This window comes from Tiliqua scincoides, chromosome 4 (assembly GCF_035046505.1).
Source record: "Tiliqua scincoides isolate rTilSci1 chromosome 4, rTilSci1.hap2, whole genome shotgun sequence".
Classification (NCBI taxonomy): domain Eukaryota; kingdom Metazoa; phylum Chordata; class Lepidosauria; order Squamata; family Scincidae; genus Tiliqua; species Tiliqua scincoides.
Genome location: NC_089824.1, coordinates 83008894 through 83031993, shown reverse-complemented (window position 1 = coordinate 83031993; position 23100 = coordinate 83008894). Strand labels below are relative to the sequence as shown.

General features: G+C 42.7%; 1 protein-coding gene and 1 pseudogene across 1 annotated transcript in view; both read left to right on the top strand.

Annotated features, from left to right (window-relative positions):
* The window catches only part of GMDS (GDP-mannose 4,6-dehydratase), a 398350-nt gene that overhangs the window by 216459 nt on the left and 158791 nt on the right, over nt 1–23100 (top strand). The window lies entirely within an intron of this gene.
* Nucleotides 21366–21488, top strand: LOC136650591 (5S ribosomal RNA; annotated as a pseudogene).

Below are 23100 nucleotides of genomic sequence, written 5' to 3'. Positions count from 1 at the left end.
GGCCAGCTATTGGTGGGAACAGCAAACAGACAAGAATAAAGTGGGAAATGCAGAATACACTGGGGATTGCTCCCAGCACCAGCCATTCCCAAAGCAGTTTCCTTCCATGATCAGTGTTTGTGTGCAGTGACACACTTAAAGTGGGGGTGGGGGGGGGGTTGGGAGCGTATCGACAGGGAGGCAAGGTTAAGCAGCAGCACTTGTGCCCATACCCATTGCATGGATTACATCTGTATGGGGTCTTATCTGAACAGGGCTCTTGAACTGCTTGTGTTTGAAAGTGCTCTCATGTTCTATTCAGCCTGAATTCAGCACAAAAAATTATAGGGACAAGCATAGGGTGTGAGAAAGTTGCTAACTTTGTTCCAAATTCGTAATGCTGCACTGAGAATTCATTTTGGTTTTTTTAATCTATACAGGTAAGAAATCCATGTTTACTTTAAAAACCTTTGTTTACCTTGACCTCCATGGCACAGTAAGTGTGGAAAAAATAAAAATTTGGGGGACTGCTAGTTATCCCATGCTAGTCACCATAATTCCTTACCGACTGCACCTCCTTGACTCGTACATGGGTAATTAAACAAAGATTCAAACTATATGATTTCATAAAACAAGAGGCTTCTTTAAGGCTTGCTTTTGTGGCGATAATAATTTGTAGCATTTTAAAATGTTAGAATTATTTTTTTTAAATAGCCAACAGCATAGTCCTATGAAGTTTGCCTTCTTGATCCGTGGGTTTGGCACCCACAGATTTGACTCAATATGGGTGCTGACCCCGCATCTGGCGGGCTTCAAGGACTTTTCAGACATGACTGGAAGGGTCTTCTGGTTGCGTCCATGAGGTCCTTGAGGCCATCCCTGCGGATACCATTATCCGTGGATATTTGTATGGGGGGGGGGGTCTGGAGATGATTCCCCTGCAGACACGAAGGGTCAACTGTACATGTTGGGAGTACATTCCACTGTGTTCGGTGGAGCTTGCTCTCAGGGAAATATGTATAGAAGTAGAACCCAAGTTTATCAGAACTGTAAACTGATATTGCGAACAGTAATTTGTGGAATACGTTTCTGCTGCTGAAATAAAGATGGGGTATAATAGCAGGACAAAAATGCAAGGAAATGCCATAACTTAAAAGTATTTGTAGGACTCATTTCCTATGCTCAAATTGGTCTATAATTTGTGAATGTTATGTACATACACTTGTTTATTATCTCAAGACATTGGCTCTCTAGAAAAGCATGTTTCCTATTTGTTACTACCTTGAAATTCTGAACAGGTGATGCCAAGTTCTCAAACAGAACCTTTTTAATAGAGTTTATTTTAGAAGTTTAGACGAAGTTCATAGGATGGCATTATGTGGGATAAGAAAACTGTATCCTACTTTTAAGATAAACAAATTGTATTTGAAGTGAAATGTTCTAAAGGAATATACAACAAATAGATAAGACTTTGCTTGCATTAATTTCTGGTTAATTTAGTGTCTGAATTCATTCTGACTTCTTAGAACAAATATGTAATGTTCACGTTCGTTCTCTCTCTCTCTCTCGCACACACACACTGCTTTAGAGATTTTTGTTTGTAAAAAAAAATCTGTGTTTTTAGTTTCTCTTAGCCTTTCTCTTCGGAAAACAGGTCAACAAAAATGTGTGCTGAATTCTTTTTCATAAAGCTGCTCTCTCATGAGTCTAATGTCTCTCTTTATTTTAAGTAATTTACAGTTTAATTAGAACGCTTTCTGGGTCCTTGTGGAATAAAGAGAGGGGAGGACAGAAAGGGCTTTGTAATCTTGTGCTGCTTTCAGGGTATAGATCTCACCTTGTAAAAAATTTTATTGCACCCTCCTCCTCCACTTGTGCCATGAAATAGTGAATCACTCCTCCTTGTCTCTAAGTACAACTGCAGCACTCATGTTTTATCTTGACATTTCAAGATGAGCTTTCCATGCCTGAAAGGGGGGGGGACATTTGATGCTTCTAATGCTATTTTGCTGCCTTCTCTTCTCAGAGGAGTCAACTTCACTAGCAACCATTGGCCGTTAAATCCATCATGAGACTCTTGACTCTGATGATTAATGTATGCAAAGGCTCAAGTCACCCCCTCATCCTATTCTAATTCATTCCTTCTCATGGCATAACATTTCATATGTTCAGCTGTAGGGTGACCTTAGCAGAGGCTTAGTGGCGCCGACAATTTCCCGTCCTTTGTGCTGGCATCCAGAGAGAGCAGTGTGAAGAAACTGACAGTGACTTCACTCATCACTGCTAATGTTCTTCAGTGGCTTAAGACTTCCTTCCTTGTGTGGCCTTAACACTTGGGAAGATGTGTGGTTTGAGAATGGGAAACAGAAAGTTATTATGTGGTGTTTACTACAAAGGTTTTTATTTGGATTATTTCAAGGAAAATAGTACTGACATGGTTCACTTCACCATAGTGCCAGAAAGGTGATGCAGCATTCTTCCACATGAAGCTGCTGGGGGCTTTCCAGAGACTCACCTCAAGGAGCTACAGTGTATGTGCCATTTTCTGTGGTACATTCTGCCACAAAACCCTTTCTGCCTTTTGCCCTCTTTATTGCACAAGGGACCAGAAAATGTTTTAATTAAAAAAAAAAAAATAAGAGACAGAGATGTGCGGTTATGCTCATGACAGAGCAACTTTATGAAAAAAGAATTTATGTGTGTTGTGTGCCATTTTCTGACCGTTATTTGCATGATGACCATGGTGTGTGTTCCCCACATGTTCTCCACCAACCTTTTGTCAGTGACCACTGGTTCGACTCAGGCTATTACTTAATACTTAGGGAAAGCAGAATGGGAATTATACCACTTATCCTTCTGCCGCTGTCACCTCTTCCTTCCTAGTTCTCTTGTACATTGCTACATCTTCTTATTACACATGCAGTTTGGCCCCTGTGCATTTATGTTTTAAATTGTAAATTGCAGCTCTAGGGAACTGATTAGCATTTGGGACCTCAGAGAGGGGAGTTAACCCTTCCCTGTGTGCTGAAAAAAAAATACCCTCCCAAAAGCTGCTGTTTGCCTCTGATGGGAAGCTGCAATTGACATCAATGGCAGCTTCTCTCTCAAATGAAATAGTAGCTTCAAGAGGTGGAGGTGGATTAAAAATAATAATTAAAACATTAAAATCTGATCCAGTATGAAGATTATATGCAGAGCTGTTTTAGAGCCTGATCCTATTGGGCTCTAGTGCCATCGCTGCAGCCCAGCAGTGACACATTTGTGCCACCCTATGAGCAACAGCACTGACACTGCAGAAGAGACCCTGGCCAACGGTGGCAATAAGGTAAGTGCCAGGTAGTGTGGGGGCACAAGGAGGGTGGGGGGAGGTGTTCCTGGGTGGGGGAGGATGTACTAAAGGAGGGACCAGACTGCGAGGGGGAAGGGACCAGCAAAGGCTTCCTCCGTTGAATACTATGCACTGTGTCAAGCTCAGAAGCCTGACAGAGGGCTTCTCAAGTTTGCGCCAGCGATTTAGCCCGCAAGAAGTCCTGTTGCGGAAACTGGGGCTTTACTCTGGGTTTATGACTGTTCCCTTCCCCTGAGGAGACCTCCAGCAACTTCCCAGGCCTCACAGGACACAGTGGCTGCCATTTCAGTGCCATTGTAGCCCGCTGCACAAGAAAGCATAGGATTGGACTGTTAGTCTGCTTACTTTTTTCTATGTATAAACTGTATATAAGCGTATTATATGTAGATTACTAATATGTTCAACAAAAATATTGATAGCATCAAAAATGAAACCATCTATAAATAGATTAACTCTTTTTCAATCTGATTTTTTTCTCAAGATTCCTTGGACAGAACATTTTATGCCAATTGTTTATATGCATATATGTTTTACAAATCCAAACACATGGCATGAATTGCTATAGTTATCTACAGGTTTGCACCAATATGAAAAATGAGTAAGTTTTCAGAACTATCTCTCTCTCAGGGTAGTTTTTGTAGCTGAAAGAAACATGAGAAGAGGATTTGAAAGAAAACAAAGAGCTTCACATTATTTTTCTTTTCTTTTCAAGAAAATTCACAGAAGCTAAATTTAGCTCCTTGATCAAATTGACCCAGTCTTTAACCCTGACAAACGTTACCACAACACATTTCCAATAGACAATAGTTTGCATACCAACATCACACTGGAAACAGATGTGCACGCAGAGCAGGCTTTTTTGGGCAGTTCTCTGCGAGTCTACTGGAGCAAAACCCTGAAAGTGCTTTTTTCCTAATTGGGATATAAACAGCATCTCCTTACAGACTACAGACATTTCTGAATCTCTCTCTCTCTCTCTCTCTCTCTCTCTCTCACACACACACACACACACAGTCTCTCAAATTTATTATGTCACAACTATCTTTTGACCAATGTTACTGGAAAACCATTGCTTGGCATGAAGGTTGATTATTATCTTTAAAAAAAAATTGTTCATAGCTGGGTGATGGTTGCACAGTTTGTATATAAAAATGTTTGTAATGTGAACAGTTATCTCTTTTACTTTCTCACTAAGTCACCCATAGTTCTATAAACTATGTTCTGTCCTTCCTAAAAATACCTAGTTCTCCCATTGCTGCCTTTCATTCCTTTTAAGCCTTTGCCTCTGGCTGTAAGCACTGTTGCCTTATTCACTTCTTTTTGCTTTCCCCCTTGTGTTCTGAGAGTGTGAGTATGTGAAAGTCTTGGCTATGTCTGTCACCTTATGATATTGGTAGCCTTCAAACTTACTTGCATATTTCCTTTGAGGCGTCTTTGTGTATGTGTATTTGCAGACACGGACAAGTAAGTGAAGTAGGATATTATGGTTTTTAAAGAGAGTCACACTTCTTGTGTTCGATATCAGGGAGAAGTAGCAATGAAGCCACTTTTTGCTGACAGTGAATGGAAATATGTGAGTTAAAAGATGTGATATTTTGCTTGGTTTTTCATCTCTTGAAGTCAAAAGGAAGCACATGAATAAGCTAAGGTAAATAAGGGTACAGCTGCATTTCTCTAGATTGGGAAGGAAAGTTCCAAATGCTTAAATATGCTTGTGCAGCTAGAGTCTTTGTAATTGCTGAAAGAAACCAAATTTTAAAAGATTGTTATAGAAAGCAAAAGCAAAATTGATCAAAAGCAGTGGAAATGCATGTCCTAAAACAAAGTCATTCAAGTTTTTAAAGAAATTCTAGTATGTTTGCTGAGACACAGGACTCCAAAATAATTATTCTGTTTCAAAATACACAAATCAGTGGACCTGCTCTTGTAAAGTGAAGTAGGTGAGGCTGATGTATCCATCTGATGAAATGTGTTTTTGTGTTTATTACAAAATAAAGTTGTAGCTGGGCTTGAGCTAGAGCTAGAAGTGCAGTTCACAGAAGTTACTGCTTAGTTAACTAGGAAAAGGTGAGGAAGGTCTTGTGCTTTCACCAGCACCTGGCAATCATGAGTCTTCATGTTGTCTGCCAATCAAAATATTGTATAGCCTTATTCTCTCATTGCCTGGCAATACTCAGTCCTGCCTCATTTCTCTCTGTCCCTGGGGTTCTGCAGCCAGTTGTAAGGCAATAACCTCTTTGGGCTCTTCCTCCTGCGTCTAATGATCATCTGTTCCTTCCATGCTGTCAGAGACCTGCTCCTACCTCCCCCATCCATTCACTGCAACAGGAAAATATTAACCCTTCCGTGCCTCCCCGGCTGAAATTCCCTGCTGCTCGCCCAGTCTGAATACTGGCCCCACAAGGTTTTTCACTCTTGAGAAAACAGTAAGCAAGCATACCCAGACATAGGCAGACTTGAGTCTGCACATGTGGGGATGAGTGCCGAGTCAGGGGGCCCCTGACTCGAGTGTCTTTCAGAGTCTTCCATGCATGTGCCTAATGGGTTAACGAGTTGCCAAAAAGTTGCAACTCGAGTCGGAGTCACTGATTTTGAGTTCCCATCCCTGACACTGCCTCTCAGCCTGTTTATAGGATTGTGGCATACATTTTACACTTTATGATAGTTCAGTAAAATGCATACATTGAATTGTGTGCTGTGCTGCATGACAGAACTATTGTCATGTACTTCACCTTTGCAACCTGAGCAGCATTACAACCTTTACTTTCTGTGGTGTGGGGGCTGAAATAGATTTTCTAGCTCCCACTCATTATCCCCTTTTCCCTTTTCACTCTCCCTTAACATTTGGGGCAGGTGCACCAGTCAGCCACCCACTGCTTTTCCTTTTTTGTGTGCTGATTCTTCCTTTCTGAAGGAAGAAACCCAAAAAAGATGACTGCTTGTTGCTGGGTCAGCCGTGAGCTCACCTGCCCTTGACCACCTCTGTTCCTCCCTTTGCCATTCCCAGCTAGCTGCACAAGCAGTGGAGATGTTGTATGGGGTAAAGGGGGAGAGAGAAAAGGGACAAGTCTTGTAGGAAGCAGGGTTGTTGTATGCTGGAGGAGCTTAGACCTGAGCATCCATGAATTTTGGTATCCACAAGGGGTCCCAGAATCAATTTCCAGTGGATACTGAGGGACTGCTGTACTGTTTCCCACTTAAGAGTGATCATGGGTGCCTTAATAACATTTTTCTCTGAGTGTTAGAAAAGATGAGAGAGTTTTTGAAAACATGAAATGAAGTGTTCCCAGTAGTTCTACAGTTATAAAATTCCCTGTAAGCCTCCAGCAACTACTGTGTCTCTAATCAAGGTTACTACCTCCATTCCATCTATGATGCCTCTCCTTCCATACTACTGGTGCTCTATGTCAATGGCAGGCCTGACAGATCAAGCTTTATGCTTCAGAGGGTACCACCTAGACTGGGATCTCTAAAGTTTTAGGCCAGAGGGCCACATCAAATATCTGGCATGGTGTCTAGAGCCGGAAAAATAAATTTTAAATATAAAATTTAAATAAATACATTAGAAATCTCAGAAAGCCTAAGGCCTTCAGACAGCTCAAAAAAAAATCACTTCTGGTTTTTCAGGAAAACCAGGAAGTGATGTTTTTAGGCCTTTAGAAGGCATTTTGAGGGAGGTGCATGGCCTCCCCACCCTCTGAACACCCTCCAGGCACAACTGGAGCACAGCTCTGGTCACATTCAGTTGAGTAGAAGTCTGCAGGGGATCAGAGGCTTGCCGTGGGCTGCATCTGGCCCTTGGGTTGGGGTTTGGAGACCCCTGACCTAGACTGTAGCTCCATCATGTTACATGGTTGAGGGCTGCATTACTTGATTCTGCATGTAATCACTGTCCACCAAGCCCTATAAGGCCCTAAGCCCAGTGGTTTTCAAACTGTGGCATCGGAACGCCCCAGCCTGAAAGCCCTGTGCTGTTTTTCTTTAAGGGGCGGGGAGGTGGGAAGGCAGAGACGCAGTGCCCAGCATCATGCCTCTGATCGGGGTGCAGGGGCGTGCTGCCACTCACCGCTACCTGCAGGAGCCTCCCGGGGGTCAGGGGAGCCCGGTGTCAGCCTCAGCAGGGCTGCCCATGCAGCGCAGACCCCTCCAGAAGGCAGTCGCGGCCACTTCCTGTTTCTCGATCGCAAAGTCGGAAGTGGTCACGATTGCTCCTGCAGGTGGCAGTGAGTGGCAGCGCGCCCCTATGCCCTGATCAGAGGCATGATGCTGGGCATTGCGTCTCTGCCTTCCCCCTGCCCCCTGCCTTCTGAGGCAAAGACTTTGTGGCTCTCAAATTCTCCCTGAGTTTGAGAACCACTGACCTAGCCTCAGAACTTCGCATCATAGGAATTTGTGCTACCAGAGAAGACCTTGTCTGTCCTCTTGCTCCCTCTTTTTCTGTACCACCCCCTCCTCGCCTGTCTTGGATTAGCCTTTGATCCTTAGTACCTGTAACTACTGCCTCTGGAACTTGACATGCACCCATCCTGGCCTGTACTACTTTTGACTCTTTAGGCCGGGGTGCCCAAACCCCAGCCCGGTGGCCATTAGCAACCTTCAAGGACTCCCAATCTGGCCCTCTGCAGCTTCTGGTCCTCTGGAGATTTACCCGCACTGGCTCAACGGATCTGCTCTCATTGTGAGGGCAACTGTTCAGCCTTTTGTGTGAACTACAGACCAAGGGCTTCCTCCACTGCTTGCTGTTTCACATCTGTGATACAGCAGCGGCAGCGCAGAAAAGGCCGGTCTTGCTTTGCGCAAGGCCTTTTATAGACCTTGAGCTATTGCAAGACCTTCATTCATTCTTATAAGTTTCATCTCTAATATACTAACTGATGTACATTTATTCAAATTTGAAATGTAAATTAGTTCTTTTTCCCCCAACCCCCAACACAGTGTCAGAGAGGTGATGTGGCCTTCCTGTCAAAAAGTTTGAACAGCCCTGCTTTAAGCTGACAACCATTGCTGGGGAGGGGGGGGGAGGAGGCTGGCGCTCCCTCCCAAGGAAGGTCTATCATGAGTCAAATTTGCAGGATTTTTGGTGTACAACATAATATAGGTTGCAATTCTAACTACACTTTTCTGAAAGTAAGCCCCACTGAACAAAATAGGACTTACTTCTGAGTAGACCTGGTTAGGATTGTGCCCATAGTCTGTCTAGGAAGGCTTTCATTGGTGGGGGTGAGGTACTTGTGAAGTACATTTTTCTGGAATAATTTGCAGTTGATTTTGTATTGTATTTTTATGATGGGTTTAAATGTTTTATAAGATTTTGTTTATATGTGAAATGTCTTCCAGGATATTGGATGATGCTCTGTATTGTGTGTTTATGTCAGTTGTGAGCTGCTTCAGTCTATTGGGAGATGGGTGGGATAATGTAAATGTCATTTTGGCTTGGCCTCTTTGTCTAAAAATCATGAGATGTGCCTAAGTCAGAAATGGAAGTTTGCCACACTGTTTAATACACTTCTGAGTTCATATGCCTCATTTTTCCATCTGTATTTGTTTGGCATTCCCTGTGGGCCTAATGCTTAGCTGCCAGATTTCTCTGCCAATGCTTCTGTTCTCCTGCGTATATGTGTTCATCAGTGGTTGTGTGTCCCGTCGTTGTCGCTCCGGGCCCCCCTGGAATGTCCATAGTCTGGGACAATGGATAATACTTTAAAGAAAAAAAAAGTTGCTTGTCACTTGTATTTTTTTGTTGCTGACTCTGCAGGCTCACTGAAGAAAGCCAGCTGGCAACCGCACTACTCATAGTTTAGACTTGGTGGCCACAGTGTTTGAAAAGACAGCTCACATAGCTAATTCCTGGAGCTAAGGAATTATAATTTCTGTTGTAATTGTCGATTTGTGGCTATGTTTTCTTCTCCTTTATGATAGGCATTGCCAAAAGGAAAATTAATATGAATGACAGGAAATGGGGTTCCCCTCCAAAAACCTAAAATTGTTGGCTCTCTCTTTAGGCTAACTAAAGTTGGATATAGTTTCCTTTCTATAGAGCAGTATGTTAGACTATGAATCTAAGGAAACTCAGATGGAGAACCAGCCTTCTCAGCAAAAGGATGTAAACATCCCCATGGGGCTGGGCTTATGATGCACGTTTGCTCTCAAGTTTTGTCAAATTGTGCTACGCTTTCTCAGATCAGATGTACTTAGATATCTAAACAGATGCAAACAGCTAACCAAAAGGTTAATTATCATTAAAGATTATTTTTACTGTTAAAAAAATCCATCTTGTTGATATATTTTAATCTATATCTTGTTGTATCCTCGAGGGCTTAAAGTGGTTAACTGTCACTTTAAAATATCACTACAGTACAAAATATCGCATATTGAGATCTTGGCCCCTGTTGGCTTATTTCTTGGCTGAAGAACATCTAAGTACACATTTTACAATATTGAAAAGCGTTTGTAGGCCACTGTTACAACATCAAAACAAAACCTGCAAAAAAGCAATACTACTAAGAAATTAAAACTATATTGATAACAAAACAGATAACAAAACAGGGCAACAATACAAAATCAACAAGAACAAAGCAGCATCTGATTCTTATTCATTGACTGTGTGCAGTTGCTTATCATGGAGTTCTACACGTGTGCAGAATCAGCTGTGGAAGCTTCCAGAGGTTGTTGAATTTTACCCCTCCATTTGCCTGGGCAAATCACACACAAAACCATGTGTCTCGAGAATGGGTAGAATGCTCAGTTCTTCAGTCCCTTTTAAAGTACTGTTGAAGCAGGATTGTGAGCAACACTTTTATTTGTCCCTGAATCACTCTCACTAAAAACTAATAACAAAATACTTACATGTTAAAAATTTATTGTAAATTAATATTAGTTTAAAAAAAAAAGATTTTACAGTTCTTTAAAAAAAAGATTTCACAATTCTTTAAGTTGTTTTTACTAGTTAGAATAATTTTTACCTCAGGGTAAAATAATCAGGGTGGTCTTCAAAGAAATTCTTTAAAGCATGAAGCTCCATCAAGTTATGGGTCATTTCAGTCATCCATTCTGTCTATTGGCTATTTAGCCAGCATTTTTTTTTTAAAAACTTCATAGAAGACAAATGAGGAGGGGGTGGCAATGAGTCGCAAAAGGAAAAAAAAGACAACCTTATCAGTATTACTATTTAGTGGTGTACTTATTTGTTCAGCATTTATTATTTATTATTATTAACAGTATTTATATACCGCTTTTCAACTAAAAGTTCACGAAGCGATTTACAGAGAAAAATCAATTGATGAATGGTTCCCTGCCCTAAAACGGTGCACAATCTAAAAAGATGCAAAAGAACAGCAGCAGACAACCACTAGAAAAGACACTGCTGGGGTGAGGTGGGCCAGTTACTCTCCCCCTGCTAAAAAGAGGAGCACCCACTTGAAAAAGTGCCTCTTACCCAGTTAGCAGGGGTTAACAGTACTATGTGCATGGAAGCTTAACCAACCAAGAAAATGGAAGCTTAACCAACAGGTGTTTGTTGAAATAATAAATGTGTAGGTTTAGAGCTGATGTGGCTAATGTAATAGGACCAGGATTCAACTTCATCTGTAAAGTTCATGGGGAGCCCTTGGTCCAGTCACTATCTCTCTGCTTAAGGTACCTCATGTGATGGTGGTGGGTTTCTAAGGATAAAAGAGATGGTGTAAGGAGATAACCATGTGTGCTACCCTCCTTGAGCGCCTTGCATTTTGGAGTGCAACATTCTAGAACAAGGTGTAAAACAATTATTATGTAGGTGAAGATGCCTTCCACATGCTGCAAGTCACCTGTGGACCCAACACAATAATAATTAAATTAATGTTAAATATTAGGATCACTTTGAATTGATTATTACAGTTTAAATTGTTTTCATTTACATAACTAGTGTTAATTTTAAGCAAGCTCTTTCTTGACTTTTTCCTTTACAACAAGCTGACATTTGCTGTACTTAATTCTTATCTATTTGTACCTTTGTAATTTTGGGATTGTTGCAGAACGCCCACACATTGCACTAACTCTGATTTATATGCTTGGCTTTGCTGTGGCCCTCACCCTGCCTACAGATTTATCCCATGTCATCTCCTTATAGCAATTTATAACCTCTATAAAATGTCATCTAGAGTTCCTTTTTATGTTTTCTGAGTAATGGCTAGAAAGAATTGCATAGGGAATCAAAAATCTAATGAGTTGTACATTATTTGACTATTTATAACCAGAAAGCAGTCACTGACAAATTCTGGCAATTTTACAACTAAAAGCCCAGGCTATTGTGCTTTTGAATATAATTTATTAAGCAAATAAAACTCCTTACTGGTAATGGATCCTGTTAAACCTGTGGCACTGCATGAGCTCCAGATTTCTACATCTGTGGAGGCTTCATAATACCTGCATACATCTTGCATGTCTGGACACTAATATTTTACACTTACATCATAGTTTCATTTATTCAGTTGCCTTGCTCATGATTGGGCTGTAACTAAACGTTTAGAGTGAAAGCCTTAGGTGGTAGGAGGAGCTGAGAAAGAAATGAACTTCATTTATTCTGTGAAGATTTAAATCCCTCTTTTATGAGGCATGGCATTTCGTAAAGTCAAGCAGTGGAGAAAATGTTAATGGCTCCAATAATACAAAAATAACCTCCAGAAAATTATGGGGGGAGGGGCTGTGTAATGCTTTAGTATTATTTCTGTACTATTATCTTACTACTAGCAAGTTGTTGTAAAATTTTGGATTTTACTACTTCTTACCCATTGTATTATTAAGGGCGCATTGTATTATTGAGAGGCACTCATTGGCCAGCGGAAGTCCCTTGCGCAGGCCAAGGAGGGTCATAAGCTTGCCATAAATCACATTTGCGCGTCTTCGGAAGTAAGCTGCGTCAGCACACGGAGATGCACTGGCCCACGGGGGCTGAATCCAGCCTCTGTGGGGGCTTACTCTGTGAGCCTTGCGGATCCCAACACTCTGTGACTCTGTGAGTTATGCCGGATAACTCATAATTCTGTGAGTTATGCCAGATCCCAACCCTCGTTCCCGGGGAGATCGGAGCGACTTCAAACCGCTTTGCTCTCCTCGGACTTGCGCCACCTCAGGAAGTGGCACAAGTCCAAGAGGATCCATAGGGGCCAGCGTGCTTTACCCGGAAGTAAGGGGATCTCGGCATCACCTGGCAGGACAAAGTTTCAAACAACACAGTCCTGGAACGTGCTGGAATCCCTAGCATGTATGCACTACTGAAACAGAGACGCCTGCGTTGGCTCGGTCATGTCGTGAGAATGGATGATGGCCGGATCCCAAAGGATCTCCTCTATGGAGAACTCGTGCAAGGAAAGCGCCCTACAGGTAGACCACAGCTGCGATACAAGGACATCTGCAAGAGGGATCTGAAGGCCTTAGGAGTGGACCTCAACAAGTGGGAAACCCTGGCCTCTGAGCAGTCCGCTTGGAGGCAGGCTGTGCAACATGGCCTTTCCCAGTTTGAAGAGACACTTGGCCAACAGTCTGAGGCTAAGAGGCAAAGAAGGAAGGCCCATAGCCAGGGAGACAGGCCAGGGACAGACTGCACTTGCTCCCAGTGTGGAAGGGATTGTCACTCCCGAATCGGCCTTTTCAGCCACACTAGACGCTGTTCCAGAACCACCTTTCAGAGCGCGATACCATAGTCTTTCGAGACTGAAGGTTGCCAACTAGTAAGGGGAAAAGATTCCCTTTGCCTCTGGCTGAGCTACTTTGGGCCCCTATCCTGCGCTGGATACAGTGCAAGCCTCCTGGCTTGCCTATTCCAGCGCGGGGTAGGATTGTGCCCTTAGTAAAATAATGTAGTTGATGTTGAAAACTATTTCTTTACAACCCATATTCTCCAAGTGCAAGCTAAGGCTACAATCCTATCCACATTTACCTGGGAGTAAGCCCCACTGATTATGATGGGACTTTCTTCTGCGTAAATATGCATAGAATTGAAATCAAAATTTCTTTAGGAAGGCTGTCACTTGCTGGAAACTGAAAACTGTGTCAATTGCAAGAAGCCATTGGGCAAGTCCTACATTGGGTCTCCTAATAGTGGCATGTTGGGTACTGCAACTGGTGCTGAGGATTCTGTGAATGGACCAGAAACATGGATCTTTTGATACCAAGTAGCCCCAACCAATGCCCAGCCTGGTGAACCCCTGCTAGAAAAAGTGAACTGTTCCACATGACACCCACATGGGTACTTTTGTCACTGTTCATTTCTTAACAACCACGATGCACAATCTCCCAATATACTGAACAATACAACATGAATGTAACTTGTAATGTATGAATATAGCATGAATGCACTCTGTGCCAGGTTTGTATTTCTGCTGTGAAGTCATGAAGTACAGACCGCCCTGCTCTGAGTCTAGAACATTAATTTGGCTCATGACACGCAATAGTCCTAGAAGTCAATAGTACAGGTATATGGTCATTTTTCTTTGGGAATTGGTTCTAGCAAGGAAAACGTACATTTGTTCTGTTATAATAGAAATATATTTTAATCCTCTTATTTCTCCTTGTTGGAGAAGTAACTCCCTTGCAACCATTCTGGGTATGTATTTAAGGCAGTTTCTCAAAGTGAACTCCTAGCAGCTCTGGGGCTCCCTGAGACCCCTTTAGGGACTGACTCCATGAGCACACCATAAGTGGCTGTCATCTGCTAGGTGCTGTGCTGCTCTGTGTATGCGTTGGCACTAAGGGGCTCTTCAAGACACCGCGCATTACCAGTGGGATTCCCCAAAACTACATTTTGAAGCATAAAGAGTTCTGGAGACTGAAAAGTTTGAAAACTGCTATATTAAGAGATTTGTATCTGACCTTTCAGTCCCCAAAAGGGCTACCAGGGCAGCATTCAAAATAGAAACAACATAGTAGGATTTTAAAAATAATTAAACAAGGCATCTAAAATAAATAAAAATATGTATAGCAAGTGTGACAGGACAGTCACGTGGCATCCCATAGTACAATCCTATGCATGTCTACTCAGAAGTCGGTACCATTGTGTTCAATAGGAAAGCATGTATAGCAGTGATTCTCGATATTTGTCCTCCACCGTACCACTTTACATGGTCCACCTATTCAAAGTATCACCAGAAGTAACTGACAATGACATCATCACCACTTACTTCTGAACTAAGAGGCCAGGTGCAACATGACAAACACCAGTAAGAGATACCAGTAATTTTCTGCCTTACAGAACTAGACACATTACAGGAAAATGTTCTTGTGTATCAATTTGGTTTTCATTCATTAACCTCCATTACCATCTTTCTTTTCCCCCAAGATAACCAGATGCTACCTACATTTGCGGTCTTGTAAGTTGTCATTAATCTTAAAGTCTTTGTATAATGTACTTTATACTTAAGAGTCTATGAGGTGGAACGTTGATCAACACCACTGTCCTGTTTCTTTAATCTTAAAGTAGTGTCTCTGGAGTCTGATAAACTGCTGCTCATCTTACTGAGTAATAAAATAACAAAATTCTTCTCCCGACTATTTTCCACCCTTCCTGAAAAGAGCCCCTGCCATCTATAGTAAATTGTAGCTCTAGTCTTGATAATACATTGCTTGGACAATGAGGTCTCAAGGGGTGCTTACTGAAAGAGATTAAACTGTAATTAAACTGCCCTGTGAGTAAGAGGGAAGGAAAGAAAAGATTTGTGGTTTTTATAAAGCAGAAAAAAATACATGGGCTGGTGTTTACAGCTTGGAAACTTTTTTGCCGTCTTGTCACACAACAATTTTATTTTTAGCAGCCCATGGTTTTGCAATGGTACCTTATCAATCCCACAATCCTATTCAATGAAATAATTGGTCTGAGGTAGTCCCAAATCAGCAGTAACTGCCTGAAGTTCATGAAAGAAGCCTCAGATAGCCATGTGTGGAAAAGATATTCACTGTGGAAGAATGGATATGTAAGCATTTTGCAATTCAGTTTTTTAAAAAAAAAAAGATCTTATTTGAACATACAGCACTATAATATCCTTTTTGTTTTGCTTCAAAAATTGTGTGTGTGTGTGTGTGTGTGTGTGTGTGTGTGTGTGTGTGTGTGTGTGTGTGTGTGTAAAACCCTTCTTCTTATCAGTTAAGCTATTAAATATTGTGGCTTACCAGCTATCAGTCTCCGATCAGCACAGTTAGTGCATTTTACCTTCCAAGGAAGTGCACTTTGAGCCAGCTGGAGCACGAAAAATGTAGGAGCTGGAGAAAGTCATAATTGAAACAGGCGACTGCTCCAGTACAGACAGGAAATAAAAGGAAGACTGGACCCTTCAGTGGATTAAATTAGATGTTTCAAATTCAGACAGTATCAGGGGAAAAAAGAAGACTTATTTAGAATAAAAAAAGGTAACAGTAAGTTCATTCAGATGAATGTCGCCCCTTCATGCACCCCCCTCTTCAACACATGCTTTTGCTGAAGTCTCTCTGTGATGCACGGTGGGGTAGAAATTGCATAGGCCCTTCCTAGCCAAACGAGTAGCAGGTTCCATTAGGAAAGCAAACTTCTATTTTTCTTACCCTGCATGCTCATGACCTTGGAATACTCCTTTCTGAGCATTTTTATTTCAAATTATGCAAGAGAAGAAACACACATTTTTTGCAATACAGTTAACAGAAGAAAAACAATCTGAGACTATAACAGCCAAAAAAAGCATGCATCTGCATGTGGCTTGAAGATATGTCATATGTACAGGTATGCATATTTCAAAACATTTGAATTCTTTCTTTCTTTGCAAACTCACTTCTCTTAGTTATCTTAGTTTGCACCTTTTGAAATGTTTCCTTAGGTCATTGAGGGTTTTAGTCTAGCACTTTGATCATAAATTTGTTTCTCTGTGTTGCCTCATTTTAGCATTGTCATAGTATCCTTCTGAAGATGATTTACTTAGTACTGCACAGAGAGCTCATTGCAACGTCTCCACATGACAGCAACACTGCTGTGGTCACTGGAGGCCTACAGTGTCAGGAAGCTGCAGCATTTTCCTTTGTGACCTCACAGTGATTCAAAAATGTGTGTCAAATGAAATGAGAGATCAGTGTGTTAAAGTCTTGCTTCTGTTGAAGAGTGTTAGTCTTCTGGTTTTGGTTCTACTTACAATGACTGAATAAATTATGTAGGTTCAAGGACGCATAGCAGTTATTCTGTCCTGTTCAGATCAGAGGATAGGATCAAGCTGTGAAGCTGTATTCTAAAGCTCATGTAGATCCAACTAAGGCATTATGTGTTTGTCAGGGGCTTCACTCCTGCAATTGACCAAATACACATGAAAATACAACCAGTATTCAAAAGCAAGTTACTTCTTGTTCTATGAAACATATTAGAAAAGTAAGTTGCATGCATATTAAGCCACAATAAACAAATTCGTTTGATATTGTTGCTAATGTTGATAATTATGTAAGATTTGAGTAACAACCATCTCTTCTCCAGCTTCCTTTGCATTCATTATTAAGTGTTTAATCCAAAATTAATTGGACATTAAGGATGCTAATCCCTCCAAGCCATTCTCCCTTTTCCTTCTATGGGTAATTCCAAAGTATTGAATTGGCTTGGAAAATTAAAAAAATAAAAACTTTTCCGAACCAGCTCAACATGAATAGCAAAGAATTTGCCTTTGTCTAATTTGGAGTGGAAGTCAAAATTCAAAAGTACAGTCAGTTTTCTATATGTGCAAATTCACTATCTGTAAATTCACTTATCCACTAGAGTCAGAATTGCCACCTACTTCTCGTTATCTGCAACTCTGTTCTCATTGTCCCTGAATTCTACGCCTGTGCCCTTGGGATGGGGGCTCAGCACAGCTATGAGCAGGCAGGTACGCAGGATGAGACAGGTTTCGGGAGGCTGCAACAAAGAGAAAGTAACCTCCTCATGAACAGAAGACTGCACAGGTGCCATGCAGGGAGAAAGAAAGATAAGCCTATACAGCAGTGGTTCACAAACTGGTGGGTCACGACCCACCAGTTCATGTAACACTTCCTCCATCCCTTTAACTTTGAGAGAGCTTTAAGGGATGGGGGAAGAAGAGAAACAGGGAAGCGATCCCCAGGATTGCGTCCCTAAGGTGGGAGTGAATAGGGGGTGCTTTCACTTTAACATTGGTAGGGCTGCTGGAGGCTGCAGGAGTTGCGGGGCACTCAGTTCAGCCCTCCACAGGGCTCCCCAAGGCTTGGAATCTTGAAACGGAGCAATCGCAAAGCACTTGCTGTTTGAGGGAGGTGCATTGCAATTGCTCCGTTTCAAGATTCCAAGCCTCGGAGAGCCCTGCAGAGGGCTACGCTGGGCTTCCCGCACCTCCTGGAGCCTCCAGTAGCCCTACCAATTTTAAAGTAAGTGAAAGCACCCCCCTTCATCCCCCTTAGGGACGTGATCCTGGGGATCGCTTTCCTACCCTTACCCCTCCCCTACCAAGACTTACTGAGGGAGTAAAGCTCCCTCAAAGTTTGAGAACCACTGCACCAGTATATGACTAACAGGAGAGGGGGTAGCGGTAATTGTGTTCAGCCAATTATACTCCTCATTTTTAAGAAAGTTGTCTGGATTGGGTCAGTTTTCTGCATCAAACAGGCAAACGTACCATGGAGAACCGTTGGACACATTTATGTCTGCTTCCAGACTTGTCTCATCATCTTGAGCACCATCTCGGTAACTCCAGCTGAATCTTCAAAACCCTGGCTATGATGGTAAGTCTCTGGAAGGCTACTTGAGGGTGGCTCTCAGTCTGGGGCAAGCCCAGGGAAGGAACTGAGAGACAAGTGGAGAACGGTTGAAGCAACCCCCTTTCCACTACTGAACTCTGAGGTCTCATCATTGAGCCAGCAACTTCCAAAGAGTCAGGGGATAGCCAGCACATATGAGGAAGCATCAGAAGTTGGAGATGTTGATGAGCCCTTTCCTATCACCTAGCCCCATAGACTTCAAGGGAAGATTCAGGTTCATAATTCATAGAATTTATGGTGAAGAGGGTATCCTGGAACCTAACCCCATTTTTTTCCTCTAGGCTCAATGATTCAGTATCTGCTAATTAGGTATCAACTAGGTTTTCCAGGAACCTAACCCTAGTGGATAACAAGAACTGACTATAACTTCAGTTCTACATCTTCTATGTTGTTTGCATGGATTTTCAGTAGTTTGCATGGATATTCACTCATAAAAGTGAGATTAGAATGTGCCCCACTATTTGTAATAAAAACCTTTTATTACAGTTTATGTGAATGAACTGCTGTCACAATAAGCACATCTGTTTACATTCATATCCATTAAAGCTGTATACACACTCTTCATATGAATCCTTTAATGGGAATGACATTTCAGGTCATTGCCAAAATATAGCTTTCTGTCACATTTGTGACAAGACACTCTTTTGCTAATGCTCTGAATCTCATGCAATGAAAGTAGTACACAGGAAGCTGGCTCAGTGTACTTGCAGTGTATTTTGGCATTCAGAGACAGTGTGTAATAAGCAGCCAGTGCTCATTTTGTACCAAATAAATACAATTTTGTGCCAAGCAATTCAACTTTGGATATCTGTATATTTCCATATTTACTATGAAACTCTACCATAGATCAGTAATAGAGCACATGTGTGGCATGCAGAAGGGCCCAGAGCTAAAGGAGATCCACAGCAAACTTGACTTTTGTTAGAACTTTGATGGAACGAAGAAAGAACTGCAGCCATTTTTACACACAGGAAGAGACGACAAGAGAGAAAAAGTAATCAAAGGAGAGGCCTAGTAACAATAGGAGAGAGCAATCTACAAGCCTTAAACTAAACTACAGACTTCCCCTACTGGTGGAGGCCAACATTTACATCCATGCCCACTGTCACTGTATGAGTCTTGCTCACACGCTGTTGCTCTTTCAACACCAGGTTCCATCCCTGGCATCACCAGGTAGGACTGAAAAAGACCTGTGTTTGAAACCACAGAGAGCTGCTTCTGGTCATGTAGATAGTACTGAGCTAAATGGCCACAACCTATATTTTGTGTAATTTTGCATTTAAAATCCAAGTTTTCCATTTCAGGCTGGAATTCCTTTGGCAAAGACTAAGCAATGGAAGGCAGAAAATGTGAAAGCACAATTAAAGCATGATTCTGCATTGTTAGCACAAGCCCTGCTAACACGATAGGGAGGCAGTCTTCAAAGTGGCTGTTTCCTAAATTTGGCAGGACAGGTGAACTGTCTCTATTTCTCTCAGCATAATATCCCTTTCCAGAGGCTGCTTTGCTGGTGTTGTCTTTTTTTCCTTTAAATTGTGAACCCCTTTGGGCTAGATCAGGGGTGCCCAAACCCTGGCCTTGGGGCCACTTGCGGCTCTTGAGGACTCTCAGTGTAGCCCTCAGGGGGTTTCCAGTCTCTAATGAGCCTCTGGCCCTCTGGAGATTTGTTGGAGCTCGCACCGGCCCAACGCAACTGCTCTTAGCGTGTGGGCAACTGTTTGAACTCTCGCGTGAGCTGTGGGATGAGGGCTCCCTCCACTGCTTGCTGTTTCACATCTGAGAGGCAGCAAAGGAAAGGCCAACCTTGCTTTGTACAAGGCCTTTTATAGGCCTTGAGCTATTGCAAGCCCTTCATTCATTCATATAAGTTCATCTTTAATATATTCATTTATGTAAACTTACGTAAATTTATTCAAATTTTAAATGTAAATTCTTTTTTCCCTGGCCCCCGACACAGTGTCAGAGAGATGATGTGGCCCTCCTGCCCAAAACTTTGAACACCCCTGGGCTAGATAGTCTTTAATTACAGGCATGCCCCGTTTTCTGACGGTTCATGTTTCAATGATCCACTCTTTCAGTACATTTCAGTTATACCTGGAAGTCATTCATTCAACACATGCTGTGCTCTTTCAACCTCTCTGCTGTTCTAAAGGCTAAAATTGCCCTCCCCCCATATTGATTTGCATAAGACATGGTGATTCAAACTGTTTTGGGGTGTGTGTGTAAGAGAGAGTGTGCACCAACTTTAGTTCCATGTCTATTCCCATTCCTGAAGGCATTCCCATTCCGTTTGCAGAAATCGTTGTGTGACAGCAGAAATTTGCAAGATAAAAAGACATTTGCAATTTGCTAGCTGAAATAGCATTGGAAGCAACATTTGTAAACTAAAAAAAGATTGGGTTTTGCTTTTCAACCATTTCCGCTTTTCACCACAGTTATTCACATCCACTCGCAGACAGCACCGGGGGGGAGGGGAAGCATACACACTCAGTGTGCACTGGAATTGAGCAGGCTGAAGGTCTCCTTGGAGAAAGGGAATGTTTGTTTCCTTACTGCAGGGGTTCTCAAACTCCTTGGGAGTAAAACTCTCGAGGTAAGTCTTGGCAGAGGAGGGGGAATGCAGTGATGCAATCCCCAGGATCATGCCACTGTGGGGGGGGGGAAGCAAGAGCTTTCCTTTACTTACACAATGAAGCAGCAGCATCCTGGGTATGTGGAGTGTCCTGTGGATGCTTCCACAGAGCTCCCCACACCCCTGACGCTTCTGCTACATTGTGTAAGTAAAAGAAAACCCCTGCCCCCCCTCGACAGTGGCACTATCCTGGAAGTGTTGCTGCATTCCCCCCTCCCCAGCATCGCAATGCCCGTTTGATAACCTCTGCCTTACCCTGTGTCAAGCCCCAGCCTGTCCAATGGGGGTACTTGAATCTGCACCAATGAAATCTCTGGCTCAAGTCCCAGAAGCCCTATGTTTTGGGAAAACACTGGGAGAATGGGATATAGTGGAAGCCTCCTTCACCAGTCCTAGTCCCATCCCGGGCCTTATCTGCCCAGCTTCATCCTGCCCCTGCTCTGCTTAGAGCAGCTTTACCTGCTTCTTCAGCGCAGCTTTAGATCAGATGCTGGCAGGATGGTGCCAGCTTTCCTACCACTGCTCATTACTCCCAGGATGCTGCAAACATGCTTTATGACATGTTTGTGACACCCTAGGCCGGCGCAATAGTCACTGCACCAGAGGAAGGTAAGCTTAGAATTGGGCCATCGGTCAATTAGTTCACCCCTTCCCCATACCTATAGCAGCAACTGTTACCCTGCACATGCCCGATCTCGTCTGATCTCGGAAGCTAAGCAGAGTCAGGCTTGGTTAGTACTTGGATGGGAGACCACCTGGGAATACCGGGTGCTGTAGGCTTATACCATAGTCTTTCGAGACTGAAGGTTGCCAACCATTTTCCCCATACCTGAATCATAGACTGAAAATGTAAATAAGTTTGCAGTCCTAAGTATGCTTACTTGAAACTCCTTAAGAATTTCACAAGAAGTAAGTTTAGACTGGAAGCTTAATACAACGTATAAAGTTATTTTTCTTTCAGAAATCTAAACTGTGGGACAAAGCTTGCCTCTCCTGAGAAATACACATTGTTCTTTTGTGTCCCATCCCCCAACATTTTTGTTGTTGTTGGGCAGCGACTGCATGCAGTACTTACATGCTTCGACACTTAACATGACCAAATTGTGTAGGCATATTTTAATTTGAAAAATGTGTTTAAGGAAGTGATTTTATTGGTTTTTATCTCATAGATTGTAACTAAGTTGAATACTTTCGTGGAGAGGTGGTTTAGAAATTTTAATAATACAAAACAGCAGAGCTTTTCAGCCAGAGATTTGGCTGGTAAGTGCAACTCAATATGAGAAACATTGGCATATGCTGGAAAATAACTCAAGACATGCATTAGGGTTGAAAATTGAGATTTACTTTTTTTTTGTTTCCTAGTATAGATTGAGATAAAACTGCAATACATCATGAAAAGCAGGAATGGATTTCTATCCTTTCTTAGTAGGGCAGTGGGAGGGGAGGCCAGAGGCCAGCTGGTTGCAGGGACAGTTGGCCTCAAGAATCAAGAAATCTTGGGAACATATACAAGATACTGCTTCCTCAACAAATTTTGCCTCTTCCCATCTTAAAAATAAAAGATAAGTTGAATTTCTAGGATGAGAAACTGAGGCAAATCCTATCCAACTTTCCAGGACTGATGCAGCTGTGCCAACAGAGCATGCACTACATCCTGCAGTGGGTGGGGGGAGGTCTCCTCAATATAAAGGGATGTTTGTTTCCTTTCCTCAGGATTGCACTGTGGCTGCATTGGCCCTGGAAAGCTGGATAGGATTGGGTCCTAGGACTGCCATCCTCTATACACTTACCTAGGTGTATGATCCACTGAACTAATGAACTTACTACTGCGTGTGTGTCTGTGACTGGCCCAAGGTCACCCAGGAAGCTTCATGACTGGATTTGAAATTGGATCTTCCAGGTCTAAGTTTATCTCCTGAACCGCTAAACCAGTGCTTCCCAAACTCATGGTGCTTCCACAGCCTTTTCTTCCTGGATCAGCCAGGCTTTGCCATCTTGGATCTCACAAAATCTTGTAAGATGGCGACACCCAGGATAACAGGTAGGAAACGCAACAAGGGACATTCTGCTGCACCCCTATGAGTGTGCTACAACACCCTAAAGCAGGGCTTTTCAAACTGGGGCGTCGTGACGCCCCAACCAGAGAGCCCTGGCCACTTCCCCTTAAGGGGCGGGGGCGGGGGGAGGCAGCGACACGATCCCCAGGATCGCATCGCTAAGGGGGCTGCAGGAACTGGGATGCACTCACCAGTCCCTGCAGCAGCCTGTTGGGGGTGCGGGAAGTCCTGCGCAAGTGGCTACAGGGCTCCCCACAACTTAAAAAGTGAAAGCACAGTGACCATGCCCTACTTTTGGTTTTGCAAAAGTGAAGCGCAATCGCTCCACTTTCACT